Source organism: Euprymna scolopes, chromosome 46 (genome assembly GCF_053919585.1).
Source record: "Euprymna scolopes isolate OS-2025 chromosome 46, ASM5391958v1, whole genome shotgun sequence".
Lineage (NCBI taxonomy): Eukaryota > Metazoa > Mollusca > Cephalopoda > Sepiida > Sepiolidae > Euprymna > Euprymna scolopes.
The window spans coordinates 171638364-171655738 of NC_136527.1; the positions used below are offsets into that span (position 1 = coordinate 171638364).

A 17375-nucleotide genomic window follows, 5' to 3' on the forward strand; every position below is an offset into this window, starting at 1 on the left:
TATCAAGGACCAGAGGCCACTGGGGGATAAGGGTTGATAAGCATACAGTGGTCAATGGAACACTGTCATAGTAATTGTTAGTGAAAATTTGGTAAATTCAATTACTTAAGGGGAACGGCTCATTAAGAACATGTTTACCTTGGACTTGAAAATTACCATATTGTAGTCAGCTGGAAAGCAGGCAAATGGAGCAGTTCCACATGTGTGCATTCTAAGGAAGAAACTTTGTTCATGGAATCTATGTTTATGTTTAGGCACAGATAAAGAGTGGGGGAAATTATTAATAATCTTTTCAGCTAGACGAGTGTTTCTTGTGAAAGTTTGGCGAGGGGGGGGGGGCTATAGACTGAAGCTCAGACGAGCACATACCATGAAAATTATGATAAAGCAAAGACAGGCTGTGAAAAAGAGATTACAGGAAAGAGAAAATGGCATCCCCCACTAGGCTATGGAGTCTACTATTAACTCTGTCAAGGCAGGGAACATGTGTTGGAAGAGATACATCGAGATCATTGCCAAGACTGCTGCAAAGAAGGTGGGCTCTCTCTACTTTGCAAGAAATTTACTTACACTTGAAAATATCCTATACCTCTACAAAGCTACCATTCGCCCATGTATGGCGCATTCTTGTGACATTTGGGCTGGTGCATCTGCTACTAGCCTCTCGCTCCTGGGCAGGGTTCAAAAGAGACTCACCAACTTAATAGATCCTGAACTGTCATCTAAGCTTCAGCCACTGTCCCATCAACAAAATATTGCATCCCTCCGCTTGTTTTACAAGTATTTTAATGGTGGATGATCTGATGAACTACAAGCTATTGTGCCCCCTTAATGAAAATACCCAGACACACCCGACAAGCAGCAAAGTCCCACCCCTACACAGTAGAGATCCCTAGATGTCTGAAAACCTTCTATTCTAATAGTTTCTTCCCTAGAACTGCTAGAGTAGGTGTGTCAGAACTTTGTGAAAATACTGAATAATTCCACTCTCTGTCTTTTCAAGCTTTTAACTACTCGAAAAATGTAATTTTCAACCCCTAATTTTTTTTTTCAATTAAAGGAGCAAGGACCATGGTTTCCATTTAAAAAAAGACACAAACAACGTGTTTTTTTTTTTTAAAAAAAGGTTTCAACTTCAGACTTTACAGGTAAATTTCTAAAAAACACTACGTTTTTTTTGTTTTAAATTTGCATATATTATTTATCGATCTTTTATCTTCAATTTGTGATATATAACACTTTGATGAGTAAATTAATTATTTACTTTTTAATAGACATTTCAAAATAGGGGCCGTGAATTAATTAGACCCCTGTCTTTCCAAGTTATAACTACTCGAAAAATGTAATTCAACCCCTATTTTTTTTCAATTAAAGGAGCAAGGACCAAGGTTTTATTTAATAAAAAAAAACAACGTGGTTTAAAAAAGGGGTTTTAAACTTCGGATTTTACAGGTAAATTTCTAAAAAGCACTACTTTTTTGTTTTAAATTTGGATATATTATTTATTGATCTTATCTCCAATTTGTGATATATATATATATATATATATATATATATATATATATATATATATATATATATATATATAAACTTTGGTGAATAAATTAATTATTTACTTTTTAATAGACATTTAAAAATGGGAGTAGTGTGAATTAAAAAAAAACGTTTGTCTAAAATATTATATTCGGTTTATTGGAAAGAGCATAAAATTTCAATTGATCCTGAAAATATCGTAAAAATAGAATCAATAGAAAATTTTTTATAGATTTTGAAAGTTTAAAAATTGAAAAATACTGAACTCGTAAAATTCAATTGATTTCATTACTGTTTTTTTTTTTAATAAAAAAATATATTTATATGACTTTTTATACAACTTCAATAATTTATTTTGGAAGTATGACCCATAACGAAAATAAACAACCCACTTTTAAAAGAGAAATTACGAGTTTTTATAAATATTATATTCGCAGTTTTGTGTTAGGGGTGTCAAAAATTCCTACAAAAATTCTGATACACCTACTGCTAGACTTAAACATTCTCTTCTGGCTTCCTGCTTCCCCAACTGTACTGACATGCAGAAGTTCAAATGTAATGTAAACAAACATTTTGCTGATGAACTCCCTACATAGTGTCCCTGCAACTAAGGTCCCTGATAGTAGCCCCCTACATCAAAGTGCTAATGTGCCGTGTTTTGTGTAATTAAAAAAAACGGGTAAAACCAAACAGGAGACCCATGTAAAAAAGTAAATTTATTGGACTTAAGGAGTCGGAGTCTGATAAAAAATTCCGACTCCGACTACTCTTAGAAATCCAAATCGAATCCAATTATTGTGTTTTTGATAAACATTATGATTTAGCTACATAATAAATAATTGTGGACATAAAACTACATCTAAAAGAAACAAAAAAATCTTTAAAAAAAACAAAAAAAAACTATGCTGGTTTCGATTGTAAATGTTTACAAATTGTTAATTAGTGGTGCCTAATAAATGAGGGATCATTTTATGCAAACTTTATAGAATAAAATTATCCTTATTCGAAAATCCCAAATATTGAATAAAATATCAAAATTCAAACAATTCTCTAGCGACATATTAGATAAATGTGGACAGAAAACTCTTTCTAAACACACATACACACACACACACACACACACACACACACACACATATATATATATGTATATATATGTATATATATATTAAATACCGACAAAAAACAGTTTTCTGTTCAGTTGTCCACTAATTCAACCAACTTCGAATCAAATTATTTTTCAGAAATCACGTAAATTTTACTTAAGCGAACACATTTTTATTGAGGAAATCAATATTTTTAAGAATCACTATTTTTGAGGGAGATTGCAAAAAAAAAATGTTGCAGATTATTTTAAAAGTTATTGAATGAGATTTATTTAAAGCGTAAAAAAATAACTTACCTTTTATATTGGATTGCAATAAAAAAAAAAATATACGTATTTTAATATTTAAAATTATTTTAAAGTTGTTGAATAATATTGTTGGAAAAAAAAATTAACTTACCTTCCATTCCAGAAATGTAATACGAAAAAAAAATCGTTTTTCTTTTGTGTCCAACGCAGAAAATTTGTTTGTTTGTTAGGATTTTTTAATATAATCTTTAGTAAATTGATACAAATTTTGTTTTGTGTGTCCAATTCATTAAGCAATTAAATATATGAAAATATAAAAGAATCAAAATTAACAGATGAAAAACACGATTTAAACGTGAAATTATTATAAGAAGAAACAATCAACTGCTTCAGAACAAAAAACTTATGTTCATCGTAAAACGGTGTAATTATTATTTTGTTCCTCGTGTAAAAGATTGAACATTTCATTATGATTTGGATTAGTCGAACTACTGTTTACATCCAAGATAAGAACAGTAATCCAAATAATCCAAATATAAAAAAATGCAAAACTGAATATTTCACATAAACAATTCAAAAAGGAAGGAATTGAAAAAATAGCGAAGTCAATCAAATAACAAAAACTAGATTTGAACCAACAAGAAACAAAACAATAATCACATGATTACATTATGAAAATTGCGACTTATTTTATCTGATCGATTCCGTTATCTTTATGATGATCGTAACTTATTATTCCAGACCTGATGTTTTACATGCACTCAGCATCAAAGGATTAACAATGGAAGTGTAGTACCTGTTTCTAGTTTGTTTGCACATTTCAGCCATGTGTCGCGTTATCATCATTCTGGCTTTACTTGTGATGTTTTACGCCCTTCCATGTATTACCTCTTCCTTTGATAAAGAAGCAACGCAATGTTGTAAAATGTCCTGACTCGCAGATGATACCCATATCAAGCACTCTTCAGCCGATACTCATCTCTTTTATAACCAGAAGTAGAAGCATATATATATATATATATATATATATATATATATATATATATAATTATTTTTTACTATAATAATTAAATACCTACAGACACTAGTGTTTCATCCTTTCGGGATTCTTCAGTGCAGGGTGTCACGATTAATACCAGTCGAACGATTCGAACCCCGGGGCACGAGACATCTCTGGCTCGATTAGCGGAGGGCGTATCCATTCGGCTACCATTAACCATGTGAAATAGCGTTGAATTTTAAACATTTTAATTTAAATGTTCATTACATCAGACAGACAGTGATCAAATCGTTATACGATGATCTACACATCAGAGCTAAATTGACCGACTTTTAATTCAACTTACAAGGCCAAACTATTTGCAAAGAACTTTGCAGCTAATTCTACCCTATGCGACGAAGGCCATCAACTCCCCATATTTCCTCCTATAACACAGAACAAGCTAGGTAATATACAAATATCCGTGCATGAGGTCGCCAAGCTAATAAAAAACCTAGATTCCAGTAAAGCAACTGGCCCTGATGGCATCCCAATTATAGTGTTAAAAAAGCTTCAACCAGAACTTGCTCCCATACTTACGAAACTATTTAAGCGCTGCCTTAAGGAGAAGTGCTTTCCGACCCCCTGGAAGACCTCATCAGTTTGCCCTGTATTTAAGAATTCAGGTGATAAGTCATCTCCCTCTCAATACAGACCAATAAGTCTTCTCTGCGTTATGAGTAAGTTACTGGAATCAATATTAAATAGAGAAATAGTCAACCACCTCAGCAGAAACAACCTTCTTAGTGACACACAATATGGTTTCCGCTCTGCAAGATCTACCGCAGATGTGCTGACGGTTATATCCCACAGGATTAGTGAATCTCTTGACAAAGGTTTCCTTTCTAGGGCAATTGCTCTTGACATATCAAAGGCCTTTGACAAAGTATGGCATAAGGGTCTACTTCACAAGATTTCCAGCTACGGTATAACTGGAAATGTTTTCTCAATCATTAAATCATTTCTCTCCGATAGGCTCATAAGAGTAGTGGTAGAAGGACAAAAATCGGAGGCCTGCAATATAAATGCTGGAGTCCCTCAGGGGTCAATCCTCGGCCCAACTCTCTTCCTGATCTACATCAATGACCTCCCTAAACACATGCTTAAATCATTCGTTGACATCTATGCTGATGACACGACCATCTACGGCAACACATCAAAGGCTGTAAATGACGAAGTTCTCTCGGATTCTCTCTCCTCTGATCTCGAGCGCGTGGTTCAGTGGGGGAAGATGTGGCTAGTTACCTTTAATGCATCTAAAACCAAACTCCTATCCTTACATCATCAACGCTCTGATCCCCAGCTGGCATCAATTGTGATGGATGGCTCTCGTCTGGGTGAGGCCCCGTGTTTTGACAAGCTTCTGGGTTTGACCTTTACTCCTGATCTGAAATGGAACACGTACATCAAGTCTGTTGCCAAGGTCGCAGGAAAGATGGTGGGATCCTTCTACCGCTCCAGAAGATATCTCACTACTGATGCAATTCTCTATCTATATAAAAGCCAAGTACGGCCAAGGATGGAATACTGTTGCCATATCTGGGCAGGAGCTGCCAAAAACAGCCTATCATGCCTTGACAGAGTACAAAATAGACTTCGTGGTTTAGTGGGGGATGCCCTTTTCTCTACCCTGCAACCCCTCTCCCACAGAAGAGACGTTGCGAGCCTATCCTTGTTTTATCGTTATTTTCATGGCAGGTGCTCGTCTGAACTCAAATCCCTGGTCCCCCCTCGCCAAACTTTCACGAAAAACACCCGTCTAGCTGAATCCACTGTGAAAAATTTCCCCCACTCTATATCTGTGCCTAAATCAAAACGCGGATTTCATGAGCAAAGCTTCTTTCTTAGAACTGCACGCTTGTGGAACTCTGTTCCGTCTGCCTGCTTCCCTCCGGACTACAACTTGGATGTCTTCAAGTCTAATGTTAACAAATTCCTAATGAACCGCCCCCCTAATTAAACACTTCATAAAATCTCCTCACTAACGTGATGTACTTGCAATAACCCTTATCCCTGAGTGGCTTCCGGGCCTTGATAAGTGGTGATCACTGTGTAAAAAAAAAAAAAAAAAAAACTGAAAGTGCTCAACGATAAGAAACGAATTTCTTAAAGGGGCTGTCATAATTATTTTTTTACTATAATAATTAAATACCTACAGACACTAGTGTTTCATCCTTTCGGGATTCTTCAGTGCAGGGTGTCACGATTACTACCAGTCGATATATATATATATATATGTATATATATATATATATATATATATATATATATATATATATATATATATATATATGTATGTATATATATGTATATATATATTACGAGTTCACATTTAACTCTCGTTTTGTAAAGTACCTCCCCCACATATTTATCAGATGGTGCGATTTTATTAAATTAAAAGTCGAATTTCATTTCTTTTTAAATACCTTTTAAAAGGTAAACCGGACGCCAGAGGGAGATAACTCAAATCACCGCTTAAAGATTGTCAAATTTTGAGAAGATTTATTTGAAACATGAGAATAAAAACTACTTAGATAATTTTTTTCATTTATTTTACAAAGTTTTTGTGTCCTTTTTTTTCATCCGTTTTTCATTTTGTCCTTTGTTAATTATTTTTTCGTTTAAAGCCACCATCTACTTGTGTCCCTTAATAGCCAAATGGCGATGATGGATCGGTTACATTAAATTGTGATTTTCGTTTGTAAAAAAAAAATTACTTGATCAAATTAAGTTACTTTTTTCGGAGAACTTCATTCCATAACGGATACGTATAATATAACTCTTTTTTTTTCACTATTTTCATTTTTTTAATGTCTTGAGTAACTGTAGATTTAGAAGTGTAAGCCATGTTTAGTTTCATAAAAGTTTCAGATGGTTCGTTGTTTTAAACAAGTCTTGAGAGGTGACTGGTTTGCAGTAGACAGTTCCACAGAGCAAAATATTCCTACCGTGTCGAGACGGAACGAAAACAATATGTGTAATTGCTCCAGAAAAAGTTTAATGTTTATGAAGCAATTCTGGTTTCTGATTGGTTTATGAAGCAATTCTGGTTTGGTAGCAGAACGTGAATTAATTCGATTAGTCAGTTCCTAGCAGCAGCGTTTATAAATAGAATCGTCCGACTGTGTGGGATCATACCCCATTATAGCCCTGTATGATGGGATGTATCTCCTAGCGGCTTCGGCTGCAGGGAGACAGGGTAGTACCAGTCAAGTATTCGTCACTTAACACTCAGCCCAACAGGTGAGGGGCCGCGAACCGGCCCAGCACCTGTTGGACTGTGAGGCAAGTTTATTGCTTGCTGCCTGAGGCGCCCCGACCGGGGAATGCCGACGGGGTTACTCGGGCAATTTTTTAAATTGCAGGAGTGCCCCTCCTTTAGGGGAGCCTGCGGGTGTCCCACTTTCCAGGCCTTGTGCCAAATAATGCTGATGTGGGCAGCATTTAAATAAATACCCCATTATACCCCTGTATGATGGGATGTGTCTCCTAGCGGATTCGGCTGCAGGGAGACAGGGTAGTACCAGTCAAGTATTCGTCACTTAATACTCAGCCCAACAGGTGAGGGGCCGGGAACCAGCCCAGCACCTGTTGGACTGAGGTACACCGCCTGGGTAATACCTAGGAGGTCCACCCTCCCAGGCCTTGCCACCGGGCTTTCCGGTGGGGCAAGTTTATTGCTTGCTGCCTGAGGCGCCCCGACCGGGGAATGCCGACGGGGTTACTCAGGCAATTTTTAAAATTGCAGGAGTGCCCCTTCTGTAAAGTTTGAAGTTTAAAACCTTTTTTTTTAACCACGTTATTTGTTTTTTTTTTCTTTTTTTTATGGAACGTTGGTCCTTGCTCCTTTAATTGAAAAAAAATTAGGGCTGGAATTACATTTTTCGAGGACTTATAAGCTTGGAAAGACAGAGGGTCGAATAATTCACGCCTCCCAATTTGTAAATATCTATTAAAAAGTAAATAATTAATTTATATACCAAAGTCTTATATATCATAAATTAAAGAGAAAAGGTCAATAAATAATATATTCAAATTTAAAACAAAAAAAAGAACTGTTTTTTAGAAATTTACCTGTAAAGGCCGAAGTTTCAAACCTTAAAAAAATACACGTCCTTACTCCTTTAATTGAAAAAAAAATTAGGGCTCGAATTACATTTTTTGAGGAGTTATAAGCTTGGAAAGCTGGGGTGGAATTATTCACTATTTTCACGAAATTTCTGACACACCTAGTGCACAAGAAATATTCAAGTTGGGGGAAAAAAACTCAAAAATCAACAAAATTTTTTATAAAAAGGACGATTACTAATCACCTGGAAAGTTCGTTGATTTAAGATAGACAACATCCCCACACCATAGGAACACCTAAACTTCTCAAAAATGTTAGGGAAAAATCAGACGAAATCCAAAAAGGTCCATGAGACAAATAGCAAACAAAGCACAAAAATCACCAAGGACGATGTGAAGGATATGTCGAAGTGACCTACTAATGTCATCTTATAAGCTCCAAAAGCGACAGTTCTCTCTGCACCCACAATTGCAAAGAAACTCATCAGAAATCGACTCTTGTTAAACCTTATTATCAGACAAGGCACGCTCAATAACATCATCTTCACAGATCAAAACTTATTCTCACTTCAACATCCCACAAGCATCAAAATGAAAAAGTCCTTGTGAGAATACCTGATAATGCAGAAAAGATTTTCAAAATGAAGAAATCATCACCAGTTATGGTCTGAGCAGCCATTTCTGAAAGAGGTAAATCTCCATCATTTTTTAAAAAATACCAATAGACTATTGACATTGAATATTATAGTAAAATGTAAGTTCCGTTAAGAATTGAGGTACTTTGTGAAAATATTGGTACGTTTAAATGATAGTAAATTATTTGTTATGAATTGTTGTTATTAGTGAATGAAATGTTGTGATATACTGATATTGGTGAAAATTATGTGGGCGTATTTTATTTTTTTATTGGTGTTTGATCGTGGTTAGTATAGAAATGTGATATAAAAACAGTGGTGGGCACATAAATAATTATACTTACCTTACGTGGGGGTAACGGTGATCATTACGGTCGTTCCCCCAGAGCGAGGCCCATCCATTGCACTGCGGTTGGGTTGACCTTTGCGATCGTCCCAAATGTGGACGACTCGGGCGTGCTATTTCTAAGTGTGGGGTCTGCGTTCGCGCTCACCCCGATAATACAATCAAAATCAGAAATCCTTTCCTACTTCTTTCAAGTACCTCTCACTCGTAGGTCTGTACTCCCTCCGCTTAATCACCCTTAATCTCTGTAATACCAAGAAATAGGCAATTTCTCTCGACCAGTTTATAATCCACTTCAATTCCAACGTTCTGATTGTATCTAATTTGCATGTAAATGTAATCAACGTTTAATCGTGAGGAATTCGTCTAGCTGTCGGCTACAGCTACTGAAAGTGTCTTCTTTCGATATACAGTGTGGACATAAGCCCTGTTACAAAATTTCTGAACTATTTCTTATGATAATATTAAAATAAATTTAATATTTAATTGTCATTATATGATAATGTAATGTATGATTTCTAATTTTTTTTTAGAAACAAAAGATGTTAATTTTTAAACAATGTCTGTTGAATTGGAGAGAAGATTAACCATAGATCAACATGAGAATGACGTACGTGCACAAGAAATATTCAAGTTGGGGGAAAAAAACTCAAAAATCAACAAAATGTTTAAAAAAAATGGACGATTTATCATTACGTGGAAAGTTCATTGTTCAAAGATAAACAACGTCCCCACACCTTAAGAACACCTAAACTTATAACAAAAATTAGGGAAAAAACAGACAATATCCAAAAAGATGCATGGGACAAATGGAAAACAAAGCACAAACATCACCAAGAACGATGTGAAGGATATGTCGAAGTGACCTATTAATGTCATCTTATAAGCTCCAAAGGCGACAGTTCTCTCTGCACCCACAATTGCAAAGAAACTCATCAGAAATCGACTCTTATTAAGCCTTATTATCAGACAAGGCACGCTCAATAACATCATCTTCACAGATGAAAAGTTATTCTCACTTCAACATCCCACAAGCATCAAAATGAAAAAGTCCTTGTGAGAATACCTGATAATGCAGAAAAGATTTTCAAAATGAAGAAATCATCATCAGTGATGGTCTGAGCAGCCATTTCTGAAAGAGGGGAATCTCCATCATTTTTTTTAAATGCCAAAAGACTATTTTTTCTTGTTCTTAACAAAGAACGTTACATTGAGGACATTTTAAAATGTGCACTAACCTGATGGTATAATTCTGTATTTGTTGATTGCAAGATGGTGCGACAAGCCAAACCGCTCAAGTAACACAGACAACTTTAGTCCTGGATCAGCAAACAAGAATGGCCTCCCTAATCACGTGATCTTAACGTTCTTGATTATTCTTTGTGGTCAATCATGGAGACTTAATCCTTCTTTACTTCTTGTAACAATATTAAAGTTCTTAAAATAAAATTGGACAAATGATGAGATAAAATGACATTAGATGTTATTCATGCTGGTATAGATAATTTCACCTAAAAGATTTTACCCCTATTTTTCTCAATATCTATTTTCCTACTACCCCTCTCTCTCTCTCTCTATATATATATATATATATATCCCATATTCGTATTGTTTAATGCCAAGAAAAATAAACTTCTTGAAAATTAATTATTTTTTAAAAGATTAAAACGATTAAAATTCCATTATTTCAAAATGTTCCGTTACTTTCATGTTATGACTCTTAGGCTGTGATCATAGCGTAATATGGTGACGTAAGAGAACACGTGATATAGTTAGTTTTGGAGAGATTCAGAGAGTTGAGGATTGACCACCAGAGCAGACAGACGTCTAGACAAGGGTGGACAGACAGCCTGGAGGGGGCTGTATGAACAGAAAATGTAGAAACTGCAGATCCTGTGAAAACCATTTGAGACAACTGTAATAAATTTATATTATAAAAATATAAAAAGTTGTTTTAATGGTTTCACAAATAATAATAGTTGTCTCAATTATATGATGCTGATCGCTTCATGGTTGTCACGGAGCAGCGGGAAGATACAGAAGAACTCTTGAAGAAAAAAGTATGAAGCATATATTATTTTTCTTACATATGAACTGTAAAAATATCCCATGTGATAAGTCTAATACAACATGATTCAGTTTACACGTCAATATCATGTCCTCCTAGCTAAACAACATACATACGATTTATACGTTTATTACTTATTTAAAAGAACAATATCTTACATCCACTAGATAACGCATGACACGTTTTAAAATATCATCTCCTCCAATATAAACAAATATACAACATTATAACATATATTTTTTAATTAACTGTGTTTAAACATTTTTTTAAATATTAAGTTTTAATGTAAACATGATTCTTTTCAACTATTTTATCGCCAGATTAAAAACAATTTGAAAATATTATTGCACATTAAGCATTTCGTAGCCCCCTCATATTTTCTAGTCTCTTTTTACCGAAGAAAATATGGAACCCCGTAGGTAACCAAACCGTAGGTAACAGTAAAACCGTATTTCATATTTAATATACAAATGTTTATAATATTATTAATCGTTAAACTGTGTAAATCTTAAAACCTAACAAAATTATAACAAAGATTAATTAGTAATTGAAGTTTGAAGAAGATAAACAAAGGTTTTAAAAATTAATTCGCTTCTGCTTTTCCATAGTTCGTATAGTTAACACAAATCTGACGTCACGGACACATGAGGTCCAATCTTCACAATCATTTGGCAGTCCCTAGATATCAGATACATACATCTCTATGGTATAATAATGACCATAAAACAGTATTTTTTTTAATTTACGGACCAATCGGCATTCATCCTTAAATTGTCGACTTTTAACAGTTCTGGGTACGCCGAGAACGAATATCACATGTATTTATTGCGTAAACGAGTACTTATTCATATTTGAAGACATTCTTTATCCAACGTAATCACTACAGCTTGGCAAGCAAGATGGCCGCCCGTCGTGCATTAGGGTAAGAACACCAAAAAGTGTCAAATGAGCCAAAAAAAAAAAAAAAAAAATGACCACACCCCTCCTTTCACTTTCTTAATTTCATCAATTTGGATATATCACACAGTTCTCATGATTGGACAAATAATTATTTTTATATTATTTTTATAATTATTTTCGCTTCTTGACACAAACCGATTTTTTTTCTGACACCAAATCTGGCCCTCTTGCACTTTAGGTAGACACCGCCAAAACTGGAGGGGGGCAGCCAAGTACTTTTTGACGAACCGTCTTTTAAAAAATCTACTAAAAATCAAGTAATTATCCAATCAATACGAAATCTTCAGCGATTATTTAAAGAATAAACTTTATAACAGTGTACTTATTTTTCATAAACAATATTTATATATCTATATTTTTTTGCTTACAACCCCCCTTGTTTTGAGGGGGTATCAAATATGCTTAAAATAATCATCTGAAATCGAACAAAGCATTGTGTTGTTGTAAGAGACGGGATTATAGATTAAAAAAAAAACTTGTTTGCATACCTTATTTTGATGTCTGAATATGAAAATTTCGATTGTGTTTAATTATCCCACTTTTGAGTTTTGAAGTGTGAAATTCGGTGAATATGTTAAGTAAAATAATTCATTAAAGTTAAGCAAAACAAAAGATTTTTTAATATTTATTCGAAAAAAGCCATTTAAAAATCTTTGATAAATAAATTAACAATTTCTTTTAAGCGATGCGAATAATATATGACCATTATTAAATAGGGCATGCTTTGAAGAATCAATACAAAAAACAAATCGATAAATATTGTGCCCTTTGTGTTAAAAATATCATCATTTTTTCGATCCAGTGTGGAAAGGTTTGCCGCCTTTAGACTACGGTGAACCAAACGCGCTGAAATATTTTTTTTTATTATGCTTTAAATTGCCCCCCTTCCTCCACATGTTGGAGCGACTGGCCCCCCACACACATACACATTAAAAACCAAACTCATACAAATGGTAACCCATCTGGTATTCTCCAGCCTTAGCGTTAATAATACATTGAAATTTTCGTCACTGAAAAATAAGATTTTTTCTTTTGCTTTTTGGTCTTCCGTAGTTTGCTTTTTATCAAGTACAAATGTAAACAGAGTAATCAAATCGACTCGAAGTAATTGGTTGCCTATATGAATAAGTGGAATTATTTGAAATCCAGGTACTTATATTAAAATAAGTATGCACATTCTGGAAAATCGCCCTAAATCTTAGTTAGACAAAAAATAAACACATTAATTCGTTCAAAAAACTTTTCTTTTTTTTTTTTTTTTAACTATTTATATACGTTTTTTTGTGCAAAACAAAAACGCCAATTGTTAACTTTTGGGGAAAATTTAACATTTAAAATGTAATTAAAAATAGTAGAAAAAGTTTTACATTATTCTGCTTCCTATATGATAAAATTCAGGGTTTTATCTTTCTGGAAAAAAAGTTACTCAGAAATAATTTTTTTTTTCTGATATAACAGAAACATTTCTATGAAAGTATATTAAATGAAAAAAGAATATAAATAGATTTCTATGAGTCGTTCTGTTTATTATAATTGATTATTTTGGAAACACCTTTTTTGTTTACAGTTACTGATTTATAAGCTGTTCAAATTGAGAGTATTAGAAAACAATTTTTTTAATAAATAAATACATGCATGATAAGAAAGTACTTTTTTTATTTAAAAGTTTTTTTAAGCAACCAAAGATAATTATAACTGATATTGTTCTCTGATACATATTGTACGCGGTAATATTTAATTTAATATAAAATATAGTTTAAAATAAAAGTAAAATAGTTCACTATAAGTCAGCGATCAAATTGTTACTTAAATGACTAACTTTTAAAAATGCTTCTACATTAATTATTTTTATACTATTATTAAATGCTTATTAAATTTTTTTACAATAATTTCAATTCTTAAATTCTATCTTAACTTTAAAAAAATTTAATTCTAAAAATACTATTAATTATTAAATACTTAGTTATTAAATTATTTTCTAATTCTTTTTCAACAATTTAAATTTTTATCAATATTTCATAGTAATGACGTCATAATTTCTCTATCCAATCAAATTGCATTCTTTCAACCGGTGTCAGACGACTGCTGTTCCTTTTCTATCTTCCTAATTTCAATTTGCCTAAACTGAAAGAGGGCCGATTTTTAAAAATCGAAGATTCATATATTTTTTTCATGTTTGTTATAAAGCATGGTTGAATCAATATTGTTTATTGAATTGCAATAAAAATAAAATGTTTAAATGGATTTAATGGGATTTATTTCATACGTGTAAAAAAATACCTACTTTTCACTCCAGGAATTCAATACAAAATGAAAAAAAAATCGGGATTTTCTTTTGTGTTAAAAACAGAAAAATTCGTTTTGTTTGTTTTGACTTCTTTAGTAAATGGATACAACTTTTTTTCATGTGAATTAAATTCATTAAAAAAATAAAATATATGAAAATATAAAAGAACAAAAATTCAAATATGAAAATCACGATTTAAACGTGCAATTATTTAAAGAAAAAAATCAACAATGAATTTAGATCACCGCAACACGGTCTAATCGTTATTTCGTCCCTAGTGTAAACATGTCCGGGAATTAGTTAAGTGTGCCGAATTGTTTTCCTATCAAGTTAAGATTATATTTGTCAATGATGAAGAATTGTTGCGATTTCTCCAGTAAGGTTCTCTTGTGTGTCGAATTCATTAAAAACTAAAATATATGAAAACATGAAATTCAACATATTATTTAAGACTGAACATTTGATTATTATTTGATTAGTCGAAGCTGAAACCATTAATCAGAATAATCAAAATAAATATATAAAAATGTGGTTAAATACGTTTGTGTTAAGAAAATCCGGAGGAGTTGTATTTCACTGACCCATAGATCGGGCATTTTCAAAAGTGCACAAAAAACAAGAACACCGCCCGACCGATGTATAGGAAAAATTACTTCTTTAAGAAAAGATTTTCTTAGGAATTTAAAAATAAATGTTTTAATAATTTGTTTGTTTTATTTCCGAAATATATCGTTTTCAGTTAATTGAAAAATATCTTTAAAAAAAAAAACAATGCAAAAAAGATTTATTTGTGAAATAATTTTTTTATTCATTGAAAAAAATATCTTAAAAAATTATTGAAAAAAAAAAAAGATTTTTTAGTGAAATATTTTTTTTCATTTACTGAAAAAATATCTTTAAAAGTCAAAAGAGAAATAGATTCCTTTGTAATACATTTTTTTTACTTCATTGAAAAAATATTTTTTAAAAAGTCATTGAAAAAAGAATTTATTTGTAAAACATTTTCTTTTAGTTCATTGGAAAAATATCTTTAAAAAATGGCAGCGTTTTAATAGTGTATAAGTGTTCGTTTATTTGGTGGTATAACCGAATGTCGGAATTGTAGAATGAATAGATCTCATCCAATTAGCGGCGACGGATATTTAACAGGGAGAAATCATTTTTGTCAGATTAAAGAGGTAGGATTATGCGTACATATAAGAAATGTGCAGTCAATTAATGACGGTTAATACCCAGGAAAAGCATGTAAAAGTATAAAAGTATTTTGGTGTAAAATGGTGTCGTAAAAGTAGTCGGAAAAGTGAGGGTGACATTTTATCTACTTACTCTTTAAATTAGAACGATGAGGGTCATGGCGCTCCTCAGAATAAATGTAATTTTTTAATATAACGAAATAATGTGTATGTAATTGCAGTCGTTAGTTATATTCTGAAGGGGTCCTGTCAAAGGTCACCAAGGTAACGTAATGGCTAAGGACGTAAACATAATAAGTTTTTATGTGCCATCTCTTGTTGTCCAGAGGGGGGAATTGAGTCTCTTATTTTATACAAGAAGATAATGAGCTGCACGTTATGTTCTCCAACAGTCTCAGCACTGTAAGAGGCGATAAATTGTTTCATCTGCAACATTTTTTCTGCAAAAAAATCGGTCGATTCTAGAGCTTCCGTTTTCAATATGTCGTCTTGTTTTGTGCTCAGGACGCGCGTTGTTATTGCAATTGAGAGTCTCCTAATTTAGAGTTATGAAGCTTAAGATATCTGGCTAATCTCCAGACACAGGGTGTTGTATGTTACAATGTTGAATAGCAGCAGTAACTCTTTATTTCGGTCGTTGTAATTCTCGTAGTTTGACATTTGACAACTGAGCTCTTCTCTACATTTCCATACTCTGCACTTATTGACCATCTGCTTCCGCATTTCTAAGGTTATTGTCCAGTAGGTTTGCTATTGATAGCAACGATAAAGAACCAGTGAGTGACGCTGTGATAATAACGAAAAAGATAAAGTGAGTCTTTGCCATTGATGGAAACGAGTGACGGTTTGAGAGTTTTACGTTATTAACTGTTGATGATAAGTGACGTATAGGGGAGTCAATTCACAAATAATATCATGGTTGTAAGTGATGAGATGCCATGGTCAAAACTGTTCAAATGAATCAACAAATGAATGGTAGTGTAGTTTAAGATGTGTGTTTCTGATGCATTGTTGAATGAAGCCAATTGTGATTCTCTTTTTTAATTATGAGAGTTGGTATTTGTGTTTTAATTGAAAACAAAGAAACTTTCGTCGCCGACAGTTTATTTTGGGGTCGAACCAGTGAATTGTTTTCTTTGCAGTGACATCGCTTTCTTTTCTTTAATTTCTCAGCCAGGATTTTATTTTATTTGCTACAAATTTGGAGTATTGATAGCAAAAAAACTTGCTTTTGATAAAAAATACATGGGTTTTATGAGTTCTTAATTCTCTATTCTTTGTTACTACAAATGATGGAAATACACGGATCTTTATAGATTTTATCAAGACTTTATATCTGAAATGGTCTCATTTCTGCCCTTTATCTTGCGTGCCGGCATTTGTTTGTATTTTTATGTTAATTTTATATGATTATCTCATGCTGCTTTTTGATTAATAACTCATTTTATAATGAGAAGTATTTGCATTGAGGGCTCCCGCAATAACCTATAAAGAGAGCCTGAAGACATCCAAGGACAATGTTAAGTTAGCATTTAAGTTATTTCCAGTAAGCATTTATTTGTTTTTGATTAATAGCTGATCTTACAAGATTATCAAGTGTGAGTTCTGAAATGTGTTGAAAGATTTGTTTACGAGAACTTTAATATTAACATTGTTCACATGAATATGGTTTCTCATATGTTTCGTTAGATCTTTTCTACGAAGACATGAATATACACATTTTTTACAAGAAAATGGGTTTCCCCTAATGTGAAATCTCATGTGCTTCCTTAGATTTTGTTTCTTTTCACATGAATAATCACATAATTCACAAGAATATGGTTTTTCTCCAGAATGAGTTCTTATATGTGCTGCTAGATTATCTTTTTCCTGCTCAGCCCTGTTTAAATAAA

The 17375-nt window shown here is 32.9% G+C and overlaps 1 non-coding gene across 1 annotated transcript; it reads left to right on the forward strand.

Annotated features, from left to right (window-relative positions):
• The first annotated feature begins 8965 nt into the window (after positions 1–8965).
• Positions 8966–9128, forward strand: LOC145271528 (U1 spliceosomal RNA). Its single transcript, XR_013865939.1, has one exon. It is a non-coding gene; the product is annotated as a U1 spliceosomal RNA (small nuclear RNA).
• The last annotated feature ends 8247 nt before the right edge of the window (positions 9129–17375 follow it).